This window comes from Bos indicus x Bos taurus, chromosome 24, assembly GCF_003369695.1.
Source record: "Bos indicus x Bos taurus breed Angus x Brahman F1 hybrid chromosome 24, Bos_hybrid_MaternalHap_v2.0, whole genome shotgun sequence".
Lineage (NCBI taxonomy): Eukaryota > Metazoa > Chordata > Mammalia > Artiodactyla > Bovidae > Bos > Bos indicus x Bos taurus.
In genome coordinates this window covers 29,312,566-29,332,502 of record NC_040099.1, presented here as the reverse complement: position 1 = coordinate 29,332,502, position 19,937 = coordinate 29,312,566, and the positions used below count along the sequence as shown (strand labels likewise).

General features: G+C 41.2%; 1 pseudogene; it reads left to right on the top strand.

Moving 5' to 3' along the window:
* The first annotated feature begins 13,951 nt into the window (after positions 1-13,951).
* LOC113882725 lies at positions 13,952-15,410 on the top strand (annotated as a pseudogene).
* The last annotated feature ends 4,527 nt before the right edge of the window (positions 15,411-19,937 follow it).

Genomic DNA, 19,937 nt, shown 5'->3' with positions numbered 1-19,937 from the left:
CGGAGGTGCCTAGAAGGCTGAATCCATGGGATCGCTGAGGGTCAGACATGACTGAGCGACTTCACTTTTACTTTCATGCATTGGAGAAGGAAATGGCAACCCACTGCAGTATTCTTGCCTGGAGAATCCCAGGGATGGGGGAGCCTGGTGGGCTGCCGTCTATGGGGTTGCACAGAGTCGGACACGACTGAAGCGACTTAGCAGCAGCAGCAGCAGACTGGCCTCTGTCCTGAAGATAATGTAGATGATGATCTGGGTCCCAGAACTTATACCAGCCCAGAATTTCTGCGCAGGGAGGAAGTGGGGTCAGACTGTACCCCCAGGGAGATGACTACAGGAGCAGATGGAAAATGCCACAACCTCAAGGACTCCAATTCATATATCATGAGCTACTCTTGACTGAGAATCTGCTGGATGCTCCAGTCATCCTCCCTGGAGGACTCTATAGCACTGGGGCAGGGAGTCAGTCCAGTACCTGGGATGGCATCTAGAGGAGAGGACTTGGGAGCAGGTGACTTGGTCACAACACTTCAGTACTAAACCTGAACACCCAAGGCTTTTTCATTCTAGGCCACGTGTCCTCTTCATAAACAGAGTGTCTCCACTGGAGAAAGACCTTCTTCAATGTAGACAATGGCCTAATCATCAGAGACAGCTCTTCTCTGTAGAAAGGCAGGGGAGGATATGTTTAAGAGCTATACGTTTCTAAGGGAAGCTAGGGCCAATTTTTTTTTTCCCATGTATTTTTGACTAATCACAATGTGAGAAAGTGATCATCATCTAAGGGAATAGCAGCAAATGAAAAGCCTCAAACTTACTTGTAGACCCTACCTTTTGATCAATGAGTCATTAGCTCTTTGCTGATGTTTTAGGAGTAGTTGTTGTTTAGTCGCTTCAGTTGTGTCTGACTCTTGTGACCCCTGGACTATAGCCCGCCAGGCTTGTTTGTCCTTGGGATTTTCCAGGCAAGATACTGGAGTGGGTTGCCATTTCCTTCTCTAGGGGAGCTTCCTGATCCAGGGATCAAACCAACCCACATCTCCTGTGTGGGCAGACAGATTCTTTACCACTGAGCCACCTGGGAAGCCCTGGTCCAGGAGTAAGCCTAAGCGATACATCTCCATGTTGGTCTTACTTTCAGGGTTTCCAAGCTTCAGCTAAGGGCATCCATCTCGGTTACAGTTTATCTCAATGAGCCATGTGTAGTTAACAAGTGACTTCCCCCCTTGTTCCCCCATACTTAAACCTAGGCATTGTCAATTAAGAGCAAAGCAATTCTTGGACATATTAAGGGAGAGAACAGGGGCCCTTTTAAAGAGATAAACTTCATTTCCTGCTACCTGGGCAAGGTTTGAGTTCTAGTATTAATCCTCTGAATCTATAATTGCAACACACACTGTAAAAATCAAGTTACATTTGGGTCTGTGATACCACATCCGGAGTGTGCCTGGATGCCTGATAGCTAGATCTGAGACTCAAAACACCCCCAGTGGAATTCATCTTTACTCTCCCCCACAGTTTCCCCTCAATTTCCTTTTTTTGAGGATGATGCCACTTAGGTACTCGAGTCCCAATGTGGAAATACCATCGACTCCTCCTCTATCCTTGCCTTCACTTTATTTTGGCTATCAATCTTTTTCTCTCTTAAAATTTGGGAGCCCCACCTCCTATCGTTCTATCTATCATCTCTCTCTATAGAGTTGTACTTTTACTCACTGGATCTCTTCTCTGCAGACATGTCTCCATACCATCCCTTCTCTATCCTGCTGCCATCTTACTCTCTTGTGTAGGAGCCTTGGATGGTTCCTCATTGTCTTCTGGATTGCATGCTCAGTCACTCTGTTGTGTCCAACTGTGTGTGACCCCATGGACTGCAGCACACCAGGCTCTTCTGTTCACGGAATTTTCCAGGCAAGAAGACTGGAGTGGGTTGCCATTTCCTACTCCAGTCCTCTGGATGAAGTCTAGACATTTGAGCCTGATGAACAATACTCGCACCATCCTGGCCCTTTCCAAATTCTCTTACTCTCATTTATCTCCACTCTCCTCCCCCTAAAAATACTGAGAAATTTGAAATTTCCTCAAACCAGATATGGGTCTCAAACCTCTGAGCCACTGTTTACATGGTTCCCCAGGCCTGGAATGGTCTTGTCTTGTCTCCTCCAATGACGAATTTCTCTTCCTTCCTGGAAAATCAGCTCGCTCCCTTCTTTTGCTCTTGAGATACATGAGGTTGCCTCTCAGATCTTCTCCACAGTTCCCAGAGCACTTAACTCACCACACAGCAACAGTTTTAATGTCTCTCACTGTCAGTCTCCTACGGGAAGGACCACATTTTGTTCATCTCTGTCTCTAGCACCAAATAAGCATTCTATAGCTGTCGCTCAATTCCTATTTGCTGAAGGAATGAATAAATAACTGAATGAATACAGAAAGGGGAAGCCTGGGGGAAGTCCATGTGTTCTCAGTCTGGTCCTTACCTGTTACTAACAAACCTTGGAAGGCCCATTCACTTGAAGGATGAGAGGAGATCGGACTCTGCACGTTTCTGCTTAGAAGAGCAGAGGAAAGGACTCAGTTGGAAATAGTCAATGAGAACCAGCACTTTGCTATTCAATCCAAGTGTAATATCCAGACTACATTAATGTGATTTATCTAGGAGAGCCAGAAGAAATTAGATGAGGAGGTAATTTGTTAGTGACTGAGTACTAATTCCCACTCATTAGCTAAAAATTGCAAAATTCATTAAAGCAACTTGGTTGAAAACACAGTCACTAGAAGAGCAGAAGCTATTGATAGATTAAATAAAGATGTAAGAAACCTTGAGTGTTTATTATATCCATGTTCCCTATGGCTCAGCTACATTGAAAGTCTTAAATTTAATACATTAAAGAAAAATTCACTAATGATAATCTTACATGAGAATTAACAAGATGACCACAAATTTATATTTACACCTTAACAGTGACAGCAAAATATTTCACTGTACATCTGTTCTGTTTCATTTTCAATTTTTAGAGAATATGTAACACAGCTCCTATGTTACTTCTTTTCAATTTAGTCTCATCAGTTCAGTTCAGTTGCTCAGTCATGTCCGACTCTTTGTGACCCCATGAATTACAGCACACCAGGCCTCCCTGTCCATCACCAACTCCCAGAGTTCACTCAGACTCAGTCCATCGAGTCAGTGATGCCATCCAGCCATCTCATCCTCTGTTGCCCGCTTCTCCTCCTGCCCCCAATCCCTCCCAGCATCAGAGTCTTTTCCAATGAGTCAACTCTTCTCATGAGGTGGCCAAAGTACTGGAGTTTCAGCTTTAGCATCATTCCTTCCAAAGAAATCCAAGGGCTGATCTCCTTCAGAATGGACTGGTTGGATCTCCTTGCAGACCAAGGGACTCTCAAGAGTCTTCTCCAACACAGTTCAAAAGCATCAATTCTTCGGCACTCAGCCTTCTTCACAGTCCAACTCTCACATCCATACATGACCACTGGAAAAACCATAGCCTTGACTAGATGAACCTTTGTTGGCAAAGTAATGTCTCTGCTTTTGAATATGCTATCTAGGTTGGTCATAACTTTTCTTCCAAGGAGTAAGCGTCTTTTAATTTCATGGCTAGTTTCAGCCAAATATGTAGTATATGAATCATAAAAAGATACTGCTGCTGCTGCTGCTGCTAAGTAGCTTCAGTCGTGTCTGACTCTGTGCGACCCCATGGACTGCAGCCTACCAGGCTTCTCTGTCCATGGGATTCTCCAGGAAGGAACACTGGAGTGGGTTGCCATTTCCTTCTCCATAAAAAGATACTACTAAGGTTTTAATATCTTGTAAAACTATTAATTATCATTCAATGTCACTTCCCTTTTGCCTGATCCTTTTTATTCCTCCTTGCATTCTCTCAGCTCTTTTAAATTGCATTAATACACGTTTTATCATTTACCTTTTGTTCTATGAGTTACCCTTTATGGATTTTTATCAAAATTGAAGTTCCACGCCAAGTTAAGGGAAATCTTCAAGGTTAAAAACACATTTTTCTTACATGAGTTCAGAGAATCTTGAAATTCAAGGTCCCATTTTGAGATAATCTGAATATTTCTAAAACTTTACACTACAAAAAGTCTAAGAGAACTGAATTATAAATCAGGATAGGGTGTCTAATCTTAAATTCATCTGCAATTCATTCTGGATTCTGTGCAGGTCTCTTTGGATTTTATGAAGAGATTTTTACCAAGATATCAGTCATGTCTTTACATTCATATACCACAGGGACACCTAAAGTTCAAAAACTGACCCACATGATGGAACTGGAATAAATATTTTTCCAGTTTGCAGTTATAATGGAAAGTGAAAAGCAGCTCTTCTGTTGAAGTCAGTTTTTAAATATATTAGGAACTCTTGTCTCAAAAATTCAGCTATTAGTAAGTAACATAAGTCCCCAAAGGGGGTCTCTCCGTAGATTTCATCACAATGCTACTGGAGGAAAGGAACTCGCCCTTCAGTGGCACCAACTATACCTTAAGGAAATGAAAGGGGACTTTACTAACAAGAGAGGTGACATGCACCAGAAGCATCCATCCAGTCATTTGTTCTACAAACGTGAAATTGATACTTCCTATATGGGATAGGCCATTTATTGGAAACAAAAATCTACCAAGACATGGTTCTTGACCTAACAGCACATAGTTTCATCAAGGAGCATGAGGGGAATTGAATGAGCATAAGGGTAGGGTCAAATCATTAGAATAGAGTGAAAAAAAAGTAAAAATTGCTGTATTTGGCATATTAAAATTTCCAAAAGACAACCAGCCCTTTCTGTGCCATGTTCTAGTCTAAATGGTTTGTATGCTTTGACTCAATTAGTCCTCATAGTTCTTCCTGAAGGTAGTCAGTTACCACTCTAATTTATAGATGAGGAAACTAAACCTCAGCGAGGTTAAGGAATTTGAGCAAGGTCACAAAATTAATGAATGGGGGAGTCAGTATTTGAATCACAGCAGTCTGCCTTAACATTGTGCTACTAATGGCTTACAACAGTGCTTGTCAGTGTGCATAATTGACAAATGATTCATATTGAGGATACATAAGGAATTCCTGGGCTTCCCGGGTGGCACTCATGGTAAAGAGTCTGCAACCATAAGACCAGAAATTTATCAGTTTAACCTAGGCCAGCAAAAGAGCATTCTACTAGATGCTCAGTCTGGCAGTGTTAATTGAAATCAAGACTGCATATATTTTCCAACAAGGTCATCCTATTTCTATGTACACATCTCTGAGAAACCTTCAAGTAGATACACAAAATTATATATTTAAGGTTGTTCACCACAGCTTTGTTGGGGAAGGGAAAAGGCTAAATTAACTTAAATGGACATTGAAGGGAAAACATAAAAAGAAGCTATATGCCTATAAAGATTTATAGAACTCAAAAATAAATGAACTAGGTCCACTTATATATCTGAAAGATGAATCAAAACAGAAAGTATAAGATGCACTAAAACAATACACAGAGTAACTCTATGTAAGACGCCTAGATATCCATATGTAAATAAAGGCATATGCAAGTGAAAGTGTGTCAGTGAGTTAAAAGAAATGTTAAATGCACAAAATGCTCGAATATCTATGAAAATCCCGAGTGATAAGCTCTCCTTAAGTATAATACATTAATGATAGTAATCATAGTGACAGCTAATACGTATCAGTATTCCCAGGTATTATTTCTAAGAATTTTTAAAGTATTAGCCTTCAAAAGTGAGTTATATAATACTGTTACTATAATTTTACAAATGAGAAACCTGAGTCATAGAGAGGTAAGCATGTTTCTCCCGATCACAGGAATTTTAGATGTTGAATATGAGATTTAAATCCAGCAATCTGACTCTATAGTCAATGCTCTTGCTATATTTTTAATAATTATATTGTCTCTCCAGACCAGTGATACATGAGAAGTTTGAGAAAATGCTCAAAAATGAAAATAAGATTTATCAGCATCTGCACAATGTTTTGGAGTGGGGAAGACACATCTGAGACTCAAGAATAAATTGTACATCCATAGGCATTTGAAAGACCATCAAGACAAAGATGGTGAACAGCTATTTTGCTTCCATTGACTCTTCCCTAGTATAAGCTGAATTCAACTGTGAAATGAGGGATTTGAGTAAAACAGAAAGGGAAGATAAAGATAGATTATATTTTTGAGTTTCCACCATGTGCCAGTGACTGTAAGTGCATTTGTATATATTACCACACTGCATCTTCTGAGGCAGGTATTACCAGTCTCATTTCATAGGTACGAATACCCAGACACAGGAAGGATAGGTATCTTCCTACTACCACACCCTGAGCTGTAACAGGAACTCATCTAACTCCAAGGCCAATGGTCTTCCATATGGCATCATCTCTTTAAAAAGCTAAGTGGTCCTCCCACCTCATGATCTATTTATTTGGTGTTTCTCAGGCTAGCAATGTACCAATTACTCCCATCCATTCACCTTATAGAATTAGTTTCATTACCAGAGACAGCAGAACTCATGACTGTGTTCTGAACCATGATACTTTCATTTTCCAACACAGACACTGAGTATCTTGGTCATCAGACAATTTGGGGTGCCTATTTGAGGTTGGAAGAGTTTCCAGCAACATATGGAATTTCTCATCCTTTTGACAAGATTTTAAATTTGCTTTTAAATGACTGGATTTCCATTTATTCTTGTTTCTGCTTTTCCACAGGTCTAAAAATGAGCGGGTTTTTAAACAGTAACACATAATCCAAGACTTCACCTTCCATTTCTGTGTTCCTTCCTTTCAACCAAAAGCTGTCTATTGAATCTGAACAAATGTGGACTTTATTTCTGTAATCTGTCTCAGCATCCAAGCAAGTATCATTTATGATACCAGAGGGGAAACGTGAGGAAAGGAGATGGTTGTGGCTACTTCTCCATGCTCATCAAAGCCCACTAGCATTTCTGCCAGCTTTGAAAAGGCAGCAAAACCAAAAAGCAAAGGGGCTGTGAAGTCAGGAAAACTTGAGTGTGGATCCCAAATCCTCCGTTTATAATCAATGTGACTTTGGCCAGATTATTCTCCAAGCTGTATTTTTACGACTTTAAAATGGACCTTGTAATACTTGCCTTTGCGGGTGACTTACAGGATTCTAGAAAAGATATGCTTACAGTCAACTGGGATATATGTCCTCAGTGAATGGTCCTCATTGTCACAGTGTTAGCATCCAGTTTTTAAGTTGTCATTTCCTTCTCCAGGCGATCTTCCCCACTCAGGGATCAAACCTGTATCTCTTACATTGGCAGGCAGATTCTTTACAACTGAACCACCTGGGAAGCCCCTAAAGGTACCTTAGGGTCATACTAGTGACACCTGGACATTTTACAAGACAGTAAACTCAAGCCAGAGGGCAAAGCATCTTGTCTGAGGAAGCACAACCAGCTCGCAACTCAGCTGGGACTGGGGTATAATCTCTGGACTGTGTTCTATGCTGAGTTCTTTTTGACATTTCTTAGACTCTTGTAGTGTTTCTAGGTTTTCAACAGCCTGTTTTCCTCTGGGTTTCTAACTCTTTTTTCACACAAGCATTTTTATTCCACCAGTGATGGATTTTTTTTTTTTCCCCCTGGTAGCATCCACATAAGACCCATTTGGAATCTGAAATACATTTGGAAAACCTCAGAGTTTACTCTTTCTGGCTCTGTTTCTGTCATATATGAACACACACATGGTGTTTGGAGGTTTTAAAAAAAAAGTTCTTAGGGGTTATGTTTAGCTTCTTCACCACCTTGACATCTTCATACTTTGTGTAGTTAAATTTATCATAAGCATGGTAATGTTGAAGGAAATTCCTTCTGAGCATACAGCAGCTGAAAAATCGTTGCAAGGAGTCACATCAGTAATAAGACTATTGCTGAGTCTGAGTTTATTAGAAAGCAAAATAAATAGCAAGCTGCATGCTGACTTCATCTTCATTAAACATTCATACTGGAAATGCTTACCTTGTATACAGCCAAGATGTTATCCTTTGCAGAAGGGGGAAAAAAAAAACAAAAAAAACCCAATCACTAAGCCAATATACTTGTAAGTGTTCCAAGGTTTTGGGAAAATAGTGTTATATAAGATCTTCAAATAAATTAGCCCAAGCAGTTTGGGCTACAAATAATTTCCACCATCTTGGGGCAGGGCACGGTGAAGAAGGCATTTGGAGGGGAGAGTGAATTGACTGGCATGCTAGCATGCAGAGAAATGTAAATCAAAATAGAAGGGGCCTTTATGCCACTGCCATCATAGTCTGTGAGTTACTCAGCTTAATATGTTAAGAGGATTAGCGCTAAAGCTGTATGAACTTTGAAATAGCCCAATGAAGCTTATGCGCTTGCCAACTTAAATTGGTCCCTAGCAAGACCTCTCTGGTCATCAGGAATTTGGCAGCCTGAGCATTCTGCTGCATCCTTCAAAGCAAGATGCAGCCCCCTGGGTGTTGGAGCAGTAGTCTCTCTTTGTATTTAAGGTGGAGGAGAAGGCAAGGGGAGCTGGAAGGCAAGGGGACTTGGGTTACCAAGGAGGTCATGATGGAAGCCAGTCTAAAATATTTCTTGTGCATGCTTCCCCAAATTAAATTTGTTTTAACCAAATCACTTAAAAACAAAAACACCCTTCAGAGGTTGCATCCTACGTATGGCTTAAAGTGTCAAAAGAAAAGCCTTTTCTCTACTCATTAAAACTAGAGGCAGCTTCAGTGGGCAATGAATGGATCTCTCCTATAGAAATAACCACACCCATGCTATGTGGTTCACATGGAAAACAAGTCTGGAAAAGGATAGGGAAGTGTGTTGAAGTGTTAGACACTCAGTCGTGTCCAACTGTTTGCGACCCCATGAACTGCAGCTCACCAGGCTCCTCTATCCATGGAATTCTCCAGGTGAGAATACTGAAATGGGCTGCCATTTCCTTCTCCAGGGGATCTTCACGACCCAGGGATTGAACCCAGGTCTCCCACATTACAGGTGGATTCTTTACTATTTGACCTATCTGGAAAGCCTACAGTAAAATGGCTTTTCTCCTAAGAGGCCCCTTGAAACAACCATTTTTACACTGCTGCTGCTGCTGCTAAGTCGCTTCAGTCGTTTCCAACTCTGCAACCCCAGAGATGGCAGCCCACCAGGCTCCCCCATCCCTGAGATTCTCCAGGCAAGAACACTGGAGTGGGTTGCCATTTCCTTCTCCAATGCATGAAAGTGAAAAGTGAAAGTGACGCTGCTCAGTCGTGTCCGACTCTTAGCAACCCTAAGGACTGCAGCCCACCAGGCACCTCCGTCCATGGGATTTTCCAGGCAAGAGTACTGGAGTGGGTTGCTATTGCCTTCTCCATTCCAACCTAGTAAAGATGGAGTATATCATTGACTACAGAGGCAGGCTGAAAAATCTTCCCATTACAAACTGATCTTCACACAGTCTGAACATGCTGAATGTCCAGGAAATAGGGGCATATGCATCTGTCTGGGCATTTCAGTGTACCCCAAGTGTGTCTGAGAATTCAAAGGCATAGCTAAAGGATCAACCTAAAACGTATACTCCCAGCAAACACAGACTTAAAAAAAGATTCTTTAAGGCATGCAGCCTCCAGATACAGATTTCGTGGGGCCTTTTGCCTGGGATGCCAATGTTTTTTGGAAGGAATTTACATGAAATGCATCATTCAGGAAGCAGCTGGGAAGCCTGTTCCTATGACTCTCCTGGGCGTCCTTTGAAGCTCTTGCTTCTGCTTCAAGGATATCAAATGACGGCAACACTCCTTTGTCTCCAAGAAGGGGAAAAAACCTGGGCGGGCGGCTTAAACACGTGAGCCAGTGCTATGTCATCATCACAAAAGACAGAAGCTGAGAACAGTCAGTCCAGCCAAAGACATTTTAGAGAATCGATAAAAGTTGCCAATAAAAAAGAAGGTTCCTGGATTCAGATGTTGTTTTCTACCAAAGTGAGGGTGATCTAGATCATTTTAAGACAGAAAACAAGAGGCAGGGGGAGAAAGGCAGGTGCTACTTGATAGCTTTGCAGTGTTATCTGGAAACGAGACTGTGTTTAGGTTTCATTCTGGCCCTCTGCCACAGCCAACGGGTTTGTGTAATAACTCTGTCATGTTCTCTTTCTCCCATCCTGTGTCCACTGCTATGAAGTGATTTCAAGAGGAAACCAAGAACTGGTCTGACAAAATAGAAAATCAGTTGTAGAAGCAATGAATTTTTTAGCGGAAAATATATTGTATTTTTAACAAACCGTGACTTCTCCACTGAAGGAGATGTAATGCAAGATCAATTGCATGGGATGAAATGCTTTTGTTCACCACAGATGTATTTTCATTTATAATTACGTCATGCAAAGAACATTGCTGGGGCCCCATTCCAGACAGGCTGGAACACCCAGCAAGCAATATGTGTGATTGCTGTTCATGCAGTTGTTAACTCTCCTTTGGGGACTTTCTTGTAAGACTTTTAAATGTAAACAAAAATTAACAAAGAGATCAAATGTACTCAGTATTGTTCAGGGGTTGTTGGAAGTCTGAGCAAACACCTCAAAATATAATTCTAAAAAAAAAAAAAAAAAGTTATCTGGAAAATAAACACACTGCCAATTTTTGTAGCTTTTAAAATTCAACTGTCCAGATTTCCCTAGATTTGAAGGAGGAGTCTACTTCTCAAGAAAGTAGGCTGACTGATCAGGCGATTCTGAGTTTCTGGCATTAGGGTGAGATATCAAATCTGTCTCTTGATTTCAGCCTCCACTCTGTTCTGGGGCTCATGACCTGACTCAAAGTGCTTAAAAGGCCCGAGACAGCCATTCTTCCCTTTAACCCAAGATTGTAGCTTTGGCCCAGATCCAACAAGCTTCTCTGAATTCAGCAGGAAAGTGAGGATTCCACAAGACCTTTAACTCTGAGGGACTGACCACATAAAGAAACAGTGGCCAGGCCATATATCAAAATAGAACTCTGACCTAGGACTGGCAGCAGCCTGCCCAGGAAACTAACCCTTTATAATCACCAGCCCTGGAAATCAAGGCTACTATAAATCAGCCTTGCAGGAAGTCAGACTGCTACCTCTAGTAACAACTAAGGAGGCCAAACAATAACTTTGTAATAATCAGCCCCAAATGTCCAAGCCTTAAAGCTGACAGCTTCCCCAATTTTTGACCCTGCTTCCTACTTAGGAGCAAAGAGAAAACCAAATATGCACCCCTAACCGATCACATAGGACACCCCACTTCTAGTTAACCTGTCAACAAGATTCTCTTTGTGATTCTCAGATTTTATAGACTAGCCATATTGTTGTGATCTATGCACTTGGAAAGCAGAGGAAAAAATCATACGTTTAGGATTTGAATAGTTCATCAGCATCCAACCAGAAACAGGAAAACACACTCCATATTTCAAACAGAGCAATGTTGAGAAATGACCCTGGTTACAGAGGAGCTGGAATTTCTAAGGCTGATGGGAGGGGTGTTGGAAGAGGGAAAAAGAGAATTGTTGCTCATCTAGGATCAGGAAACCACTACTGCTCCCGGACAGACTCTTGTGAGCCCACACAGACTGCTACTTTGATGGAACCACATGAGTCCTAAGTGGAAAAACTGGAGCTGCACTCCTTTTAGACAGCTGGCAAAGACGGCTTGGTAAACAGTTGCAGTCTTCCAATCCCAGCACGAAGCGAAAGCAAGTGTGGAGCTGAGAGAATAGATACTACCAAGGCATAGGTAAGAAATATGTTTTGGCCTAAACTGTATCATTAGCCCAAACCAACAGTAAGATTGGACAACAAGTCCACAACGTTAGACTGCCATGACCGTGAATGCCCCTATGAGGAATGAGTGGCAGAGCTAGGCCCCTACCTCCCTGTCCCTGATGTTCTAGGCTTGGGGATGGGCTGAGTATGGGGTGAGGAATGGCAGGCCATGGAGAGACAGTGACATTTGCACAAATTCTGAGGCAATTACAGGGGGGATTTATGAGCGGGGGGAGCGATATTCCTCCTGTGCATAGGAAGTTCTGACACTCCACTCTGTTTTTGACTCACTCTAGCTCTTGAAAGACAGTTTCTACAGCTCTCTACAATAGCTATTCACAACACAGCCACTGGGAGATGCATTCCTCCAGAGAGGACCAGGGCCACAATTTGTATAAATATATTCTGGGACCACCAGTGGAAGTTGATGAGGATGCATAATAAAGAGATCTCTTCTCCCTTTTCCAGCCCATTTATTTATTTCACTCGACTACTACTTATTGAGGGCTGACTGTGGGTGCTGCCATCATTTCAAACACAGGGGATACAGCAGAGAAAAAAATCCTGCCTCAGTTTACATTCATCAGGGAGAAGATAGATAATCAGGTGATTAAAAGGTGGTGAGTATCTTCATGAAAAAAAAAAATAAATCAGAGCAGGAAAGGGGGCAAGGTAGTACAAAGGCAGACTTTGCCTTTTTAATTAGGCGGATGGGATGGGCTTCGTCAAAGAGGTAACATTTGAGCAAAGTTGTTAAGACAGTGAGGAATCACATCAACACCAGGGGCAGATCTACTTTCAGCAGACGAAACTGCAAATTCAAAAGCCTTGAGGCAAAACAAGAAAACACGATTGTGTTTAGCAAAGCATTCAAGTGGCTAGAAAAGTGGCAGTGAGGTCAGACAGAACGAAAGTCACATCACAGAGGGCCCTGAAAAGTCAGTGTTAGTTGCTCAGTCACGTCTGACTCTCTGTGACCTCATAGACTGTAGCCCGCCAGGCTCCTCTGTCCATGCAATTCTCCGGGAAAGAATACTGGAGTGGGTGGGTAGCCATTCCCTTCTCCAGGGGAATCTTCCCAACCCGGCCCAGGGATCGAACCCAGGTTTCCTGCATTGCAGGCAGATTCTTTAGCCTCTGAGCTGCCCCCTGGCAGCCATTGTAAAGATCTCTTCCTCAGAAAGAGATGGCAAGGCACTGGAGGGTTTGGGGCAAAAGAGTGATGTGATGTGATTTTGAGAGCTTTGTGGGATTTCTATGGAAGCCACGTCAATGGGCAAAGGCAGTGGTGAGGGTGGGGCAGGGAAACCAGTTGGGGCACCTGCGACACATGCAAGATGCCTGGCAGTGGTGGTCGCGGAGACGTTGACAAGTAGATAGTTTGTTCACAGAAATAGAAATAGGAAATTACTCAAGCTAGACAGAATTATATCTGCAACACCCCACTGGAAATCCATTCTAAATATATACTCTTGATGTTAGCAGAATCACCTTTAGACTTATGTATTATAGCAAAATTCACTATATATTTTCAGCCTCTATGCCCAAACTACTTCATTTTGGCAGAAAATATGTTGCTCTTGGATCATAATTAATAGGACAGATAACTAAATGCATTTTGCATCAAGCACCTCTCCTTTTATTTGCTTATGGTGCTTTTCCCAAATGAGGACACTTTTAACAGAAAATGACTATGACTATTTCCATTCAGCTGTATGTTTAGCTCCTACAGATGAAAATAATACATAATGACCAAAAGCTACAATAAAATCAGTAATGCTCAAGTCATGCTCAATGCTGTATTTTCTAAGTACAACAGCCAGTCCACTTGACTGAAAAGTAACTGCAGGTGCACAAAACCAAATACTTATAATTCACTGACCACATGTAAGGTGCATAAGGTTTTACAGACCCCTTTGTCTTTGTCATGGAAGTAACCTCTGAAGAAAAGTGACATCCAAGTCAATTTTGTGATACAGTAAATTCATTCAGGAGCCATTTTAAAAATGCAGGTCAGTTGTCAGAGGGGACAGATAGGAAAAGCAAGAATTCAGAATAGAAATAAATAATAGACCTCCCGCCCTTCCCTTTTTACCTCCTGGCCAGCTTGCCCAGTGCTGAGATATTCAGACCACAGCTGTGGAAAGGAGCGAAGCTAACTCTGATCATGTCCACGACCACGACTATCGCTGAGTATCAAGCCCAGAATAAAGCCAAGCTCATCTCTGAGGTTCGACGGAGGTTTGAAGCTGAGTATGTGACAGATAAGTCAGATAAGTATGATTCACGGGATGTTGAAAGGCTACAGCAAGATGATAACTGGGTTGAAAGTTACTTGGCTTGGAGGCATAATGTTGTAGATGAAACACTGAAGATGCTTGATAAGAGTTTTCAGTGGAGGAAAGAAATGGCTGTCAATGACCTGACCGAAGTCTCCATTCCCAGGTGGCTACTGGAAATTGGTGGCATTTATCTCCATGGTTATGACAAAAGAAGGCAACAAGTTATTCTGGATCAGGGTGAAGTACCATATAAAAGACCATAAGACCATGTTGGACAAAAAGAAGCTTATTGCATTCTGGTTGGAATGGTATGCTAAGAGAGCAAATGGGAAGCCAGTTACAATGATGTTTGACCTGTCAGAGACTGGACTAAATAACATAGACATGGATTTGTATGCTTTATCATCAACTGCTTTAAGGTTTATTACTCTAAATACCTCTCAAAAATAGTGATCTTTGATATGCCTTGGATAATGAATGCTGCTTTCAAAATTGTGAAAACCTGGCTTGGTCCAGAAGCAGTGAGTTTGTTGAAGTTTACGAGTAAAAATGACATCCAAGACTATGTCAGTGTAGAATACCTGCCTTCTCACATGGGTGGAACTGATCCTTTCAAGTATAGCTACCCACCACTTGTAGATGATGATTTCCAAACACTGTTGTGTGAAAATGGGCCTATTGCCAGTGAGGATAAAGCTTCAAGAAGATACAGAAAGTGATGGCAAAGATACCTTGGCAACAATTTCTAATGAAGAACAAACAACTCTTCCTAAAAAGGGTAACATAATGGAACCTACTACCAAAGCAGATGAGAATGAAAAAGTTGATTCCAAAATGAAAACTTTCAAGAAACCACTGAGTGTGTTTAAGGGCCCTTATTACACATCAGCCCAGTGGAAGAACCATATTTTGGAAGTACAGACTCAGGAGAGAAGAAAGCTTTGATAGTGTTGACAAATGTAACAAAAACCATAGTGGCATTTAAGGTGAGAACAACTGCTCCAGAAGAGTAGAGTCAAGCCCAGCAATAGCGGTTGTGACCCTGGTGCCTCAGTTGATATACTTGTGTCTCCCCATGGCGGTTCAACAGTCTCTGCCCAAGACCATTTTCTGGTCATGGCTGCAGAATTGGACATCTGGCACGGGTCCAGCAGAATTAACTCAGTTCTGGAAGGAAGTTCCTAGAAACAAAGTGATGGAGCACAGGTTAAGATGCCATATTGTTGAGAGCTGTAAACCATCTAGTCTTACATGGAAAGATCACGCCTTAACATGTCAGATAAAACCAGCGAAGGCCTCTGCCATCAGTTTGCCACCTCCAGACGTGAATGTGACCGCAGTCCACCCTAAGTACCGTTCATAGTTTCTCCCTGTGTGTGCACAGTGGTTTCCCCTTATATGGTACATCACTGGCGTTACTATAATCTAATCCCAAATTGTCTATGTGTTTTGTTCTTTGGCAAATAAATGTGGAAATAATTAGTCAAAATTGGAAATGTATAATGTTTCACGTGAAAATTACATAAACTCACTAAAATGTTTTTCCCTGATGTCTGGACAGTTGAATTTAATAACATATCTTGTTAACATTTGTGTGTCTGTTAAATGTGACTAAGCAAAATGTACTGAAAATTAATCATAAAATCAAAGACATCTAAAAATAAATAAATAAATAATACATAGATTAGCCAAAGCTAAGCACTATGGATTACACGGGTGGAGGCTGTGGACTTCAGTCTCTCTTGAAATTCAGGGAATGAGCTATCTCATCCCCAAGGTGGTGGATAAAGGTGATCACTCCCTTCATGAAACTGTGGGCTCTACATCATAATGACTATAAAAGGAAGGTTACCTTAAATGTCACCAGTTTCTGATCACACAGCCAACCAAAACCTTTGGTCAATTAGCAACCTCCAAGAGCTAATAACATATAATTTAAAACTTAATTCCCATGGTAAGCAAAACTGCAATTGTTTTGTTAGACAGTATATTCTCTGGGAAGAACTAAATCATACCTCTTAGGATATTTTTCATGTTAGATTTAGAACTAACCTATATATGAGATATTTTAGGTACTGATAACGTATAAGAGAATTTGACATATTAGGCTGTCCTATTTGGCCACCTCATGTGAAGAATTGACTCATTGGAAAAGACTCTGATGCTGGGAGGGATCGGGGGCAGGAGGAGAAGGGGACGACAGAGGATGAGATGGCTGGATGGCATCACTGACTCGATGGACGTGTGTCTGAGTGAACTCCAGGAGTTGGTGATGGACAGGGAGGCCTGGTGTTCTGTGATTCATGGGGTCACAAAGAGTTGGACACAACTGAGCGACTGAACTGAACTGAATGCAAAGAGCTGACTCATTGGAAAAGACCCTGATGCTGGGAAAGATTGAGGATAGGAGAAGAAGGGGAACGCAGAGGATGAGATGGTTGGTTGGCATCACCGACTCAATGGACATGAGTTTGAGCAAACTCTGGGAGACAGTGAAGGACAGGGAAGCCTGGCATTTTGCAGTTCACAGGGCTGCAAAGAGTCATACATGACTTAACAACTGAACAAGAACAACAATGCAAAATAAGTCATGGTTTCGATTAAAGGATCAATTTGGACATGATATTAACCAAAAATCTTATAAATTTGCATATAACATAGGGACATTTAAGGCACTGGTCCTCAAACATTCCCACCCTTCAGAATCCCCTGGAGAGCTTACCAGACCAGTTCCTCATTCGGTAGATCTGGGGTAGAATCCGGGAATTTGCATTCTTAACAAATTCTCAGGTGATGCTGACACTGCTGGCCCAGGGACCACACTTTGAGAAACATTGCTCTTAAGATTCACTTTATTCATAAAGTAAATTTATTATTAGACATAAGTATCACTTGAGTTTGGGAAACTTTGTTAATCTGATTAAAAAGAAAGTCAGTAATATTAAACTTATAAACACAGTTTAAATTATTAAAAGGTTAATGATCTAAGTCTGCAAATGGTACCAAAGATTAATAAAAGTTCCCAAAAAACATACCCTTTATTGAATAAGATTTAGAAGCTTAAGGAAAAACTCAGGTTTTACTTGAGCAACTTTATTCAACTAAATATTAATATTTAAAACCAACGTCACCCTTGAATCATATTTTTTGCACACAAGACTCACTCTTGATGGGGAAAAAAAAAAAATCCATCAATGACAGTCATCACTTCATTTCCCAAAGCTTCTAAGCCCACGGATGGGGAAACTCTAGCACAGAGGACGGACTAAACATTCACCCTTTCCCTAAACCATTTCATGCCTCTGCAAGAGGCATGCCACCTTCAGAGGTCTTACTCCTCTGCTCAGAGTTGGAGCTTGCCTTGAAGCCAGTGGACTGAACAAAGAGTCCACATCTTGATCGACTTTGCCTGCCACAGGAATGAATCTCCTGCAAACACTCTGGGAGCTTCTCTCTCGACTCCCCTGATACCTGTCATCGTCTTCACACACAGTCAGAGGACACCACAGTAAGAAGAATGGCATGTCAAGATCAGTCTTCCCCCAGAGACACTCCTTGAAGTCATGTTGAATAGCCGAGCTTTTGGAAGCCTTTTCTTCTGAGACCAATTATCTCCCTGCTACAATGGATTCAGCCTTCACCAGCTTGGCTTCTGGCCCCGGCTGTTTTCTGCAAGGCCAGATGTATTTTGACTCACAGATGTGATTGTTTAAATTAACTAAGTATTCCATGTTTTTAAAAAGGGACATTTATTAGCCTTCAGAGAAGACTGTCCTTGGTTCACTTTCCAGGTTAAAATTGCTGTCCCTCATCTCTTTCAGGCTTAAAAGTATTCAGTTCAGTTCAGTCACTCAGTCGTGTCTGACTCTTTGCGACCCCATGAATCGCAGCATGCCAGGCCTCCCTGTCCATCACCAACTCCTGGAGTTCACCCAGACTCACGTCCATCGAGTCAGTGATGCCATCCAGCCATCTCATCCGCTGTCATCCCCTTCTCCTCCTGCCCCCAATCCCTCCCAGCATCAGAGCCTTTTCCAATGAGTCAACTCTTCACATGAGGTGGCCAAAGTACTGGAGTTACAGCTTTAGCATCATTCCTTCCAAAGAAATCCCAGGGCTGATCTCCTTCAGAATGGACTGGTTGGATCTCCTTGCAGACCAAGGGACTCTCAAGAGTCTTCTCCAACACCACAGTTCAAAAGCATCAATTCTTCGGCACTCAGCCTTCTTCACAGTCCAACTCTCACATCCATATATGACCACAGGAAAAACCATATCCTTGACTAGACAGATCATTGTTGGCAAAGTAATGTCTCTGCTTTTGAATATGCTATCTAGGTTGGTCATAAGTTTCCTTCCAAGGAGTAAGCGTCTTTTAATTTCATGGCTGCAGTCACCATCTGCAGTGATTTTGGGGCCCAAAAAAATAAAGTCTGACACTGTTTCCCCATCTATTTCCCAAGAAGTGATGGGACTGGATGTCATGATCTTTGTTTTCTGAATGTTGAGTTTTAAGCCAACTTTTTCACTCTCCTCTTCCACTTTCATCAAGAGGCTTTAGTAAAAGTATTAATACATCATAAATAAAAACACAATGGAAGCACCTGAAGCTACGGTCTAGTGCAAGGAATCAGTTCTAATGAGGTGGATGAAACTGGAGCCTATTATACAGAGTGAAGTAAGCCAAAAGGAAAAACACCAATACAGTATACTAATGCATATATATGGAATTTAGAAAGATGGTAACAATAACCCTGTGTATGAGACAGCAAAAGAGACACTGATGTATAGAACAGTCTTATGGACTCTGTGGGAGAGGGAGAGGGTGGGAAGATTTGGGAGAATAGCATTGAAACATGTAAAATATCATGTATGAAATGAGTTGCAAGTCCAGGTTCGATGCACCATACTGGATGCTTGGGGCTAGTGCACTGGGACGACCCAGAGGGATGGTATGGGGAGGGAGGAGGGTTCAGGATGGGGAACACATGTATACCTGTGGTGGATTCATTTTGATATTTGGCAAAACTAATACAATTATGTAAAGTTTAAAAATAAAATAAAATAAAATAAATAAATAAATAAAGTTAATGGAAGTCCTAGATTCCCACAGAAGTCCATACCCCATTTGAAGCCCAAGGCTATCGAATGCTGAGTGTCAGTCATTGGTTAAGTCCAGATCCACGCTAAGGCACCCTTAGAGTTTAGGTATGTTTTATTTGGGTCACAAAGCAATCCCTTATTACCTTTGAATTTTAATTTTTTTATCTAATCGTTAAGTAAAAATTTATAGAAAGCTGTCGGTAAAAAATATATATATATATATTATGGTCAATTTCCTTTGGACTTCAGGACAGTGAAATACATGCAACCAGTTTTAGCAAACACTCTATGTTAAAAGTCATGTTGAGTTATTACAGGAGATATGGACTAGGAAAATATTGTGTAGTGAGATGCTTAAAATTCAGGCCTGGCCTTGCCTAAGCCTGTTTTCTCATTAAAAACAAAAACATGAAAGAAAACATTACCTACCTAATGTCTGTTAGGTAGATGCCCAAAAACCTTACCTATAATGTTTTTTAACCTAAATGCCTATCAGTTAGAAAACTGTTTAATCACTTTGGTGGAATTATATGTGGTCATTAAAAAGTTTTGTAAAACAATGTAATAGTTAAAATATAAAATGATTAAACTATAAATGATATAACAGCCATTTGTAAAACAGTATCTAGTGAAAATCTACCAAATTATTAATAAACTATTGTGGAACTATGGCCTTTTCAAAATTATCCTTTCTACTTTATGTTTTGGAGGCATTTTCATCAGTAGAGACCAAATGAACAAATTGAATAAGCAGAAATGTTTAAACTGTGAGTG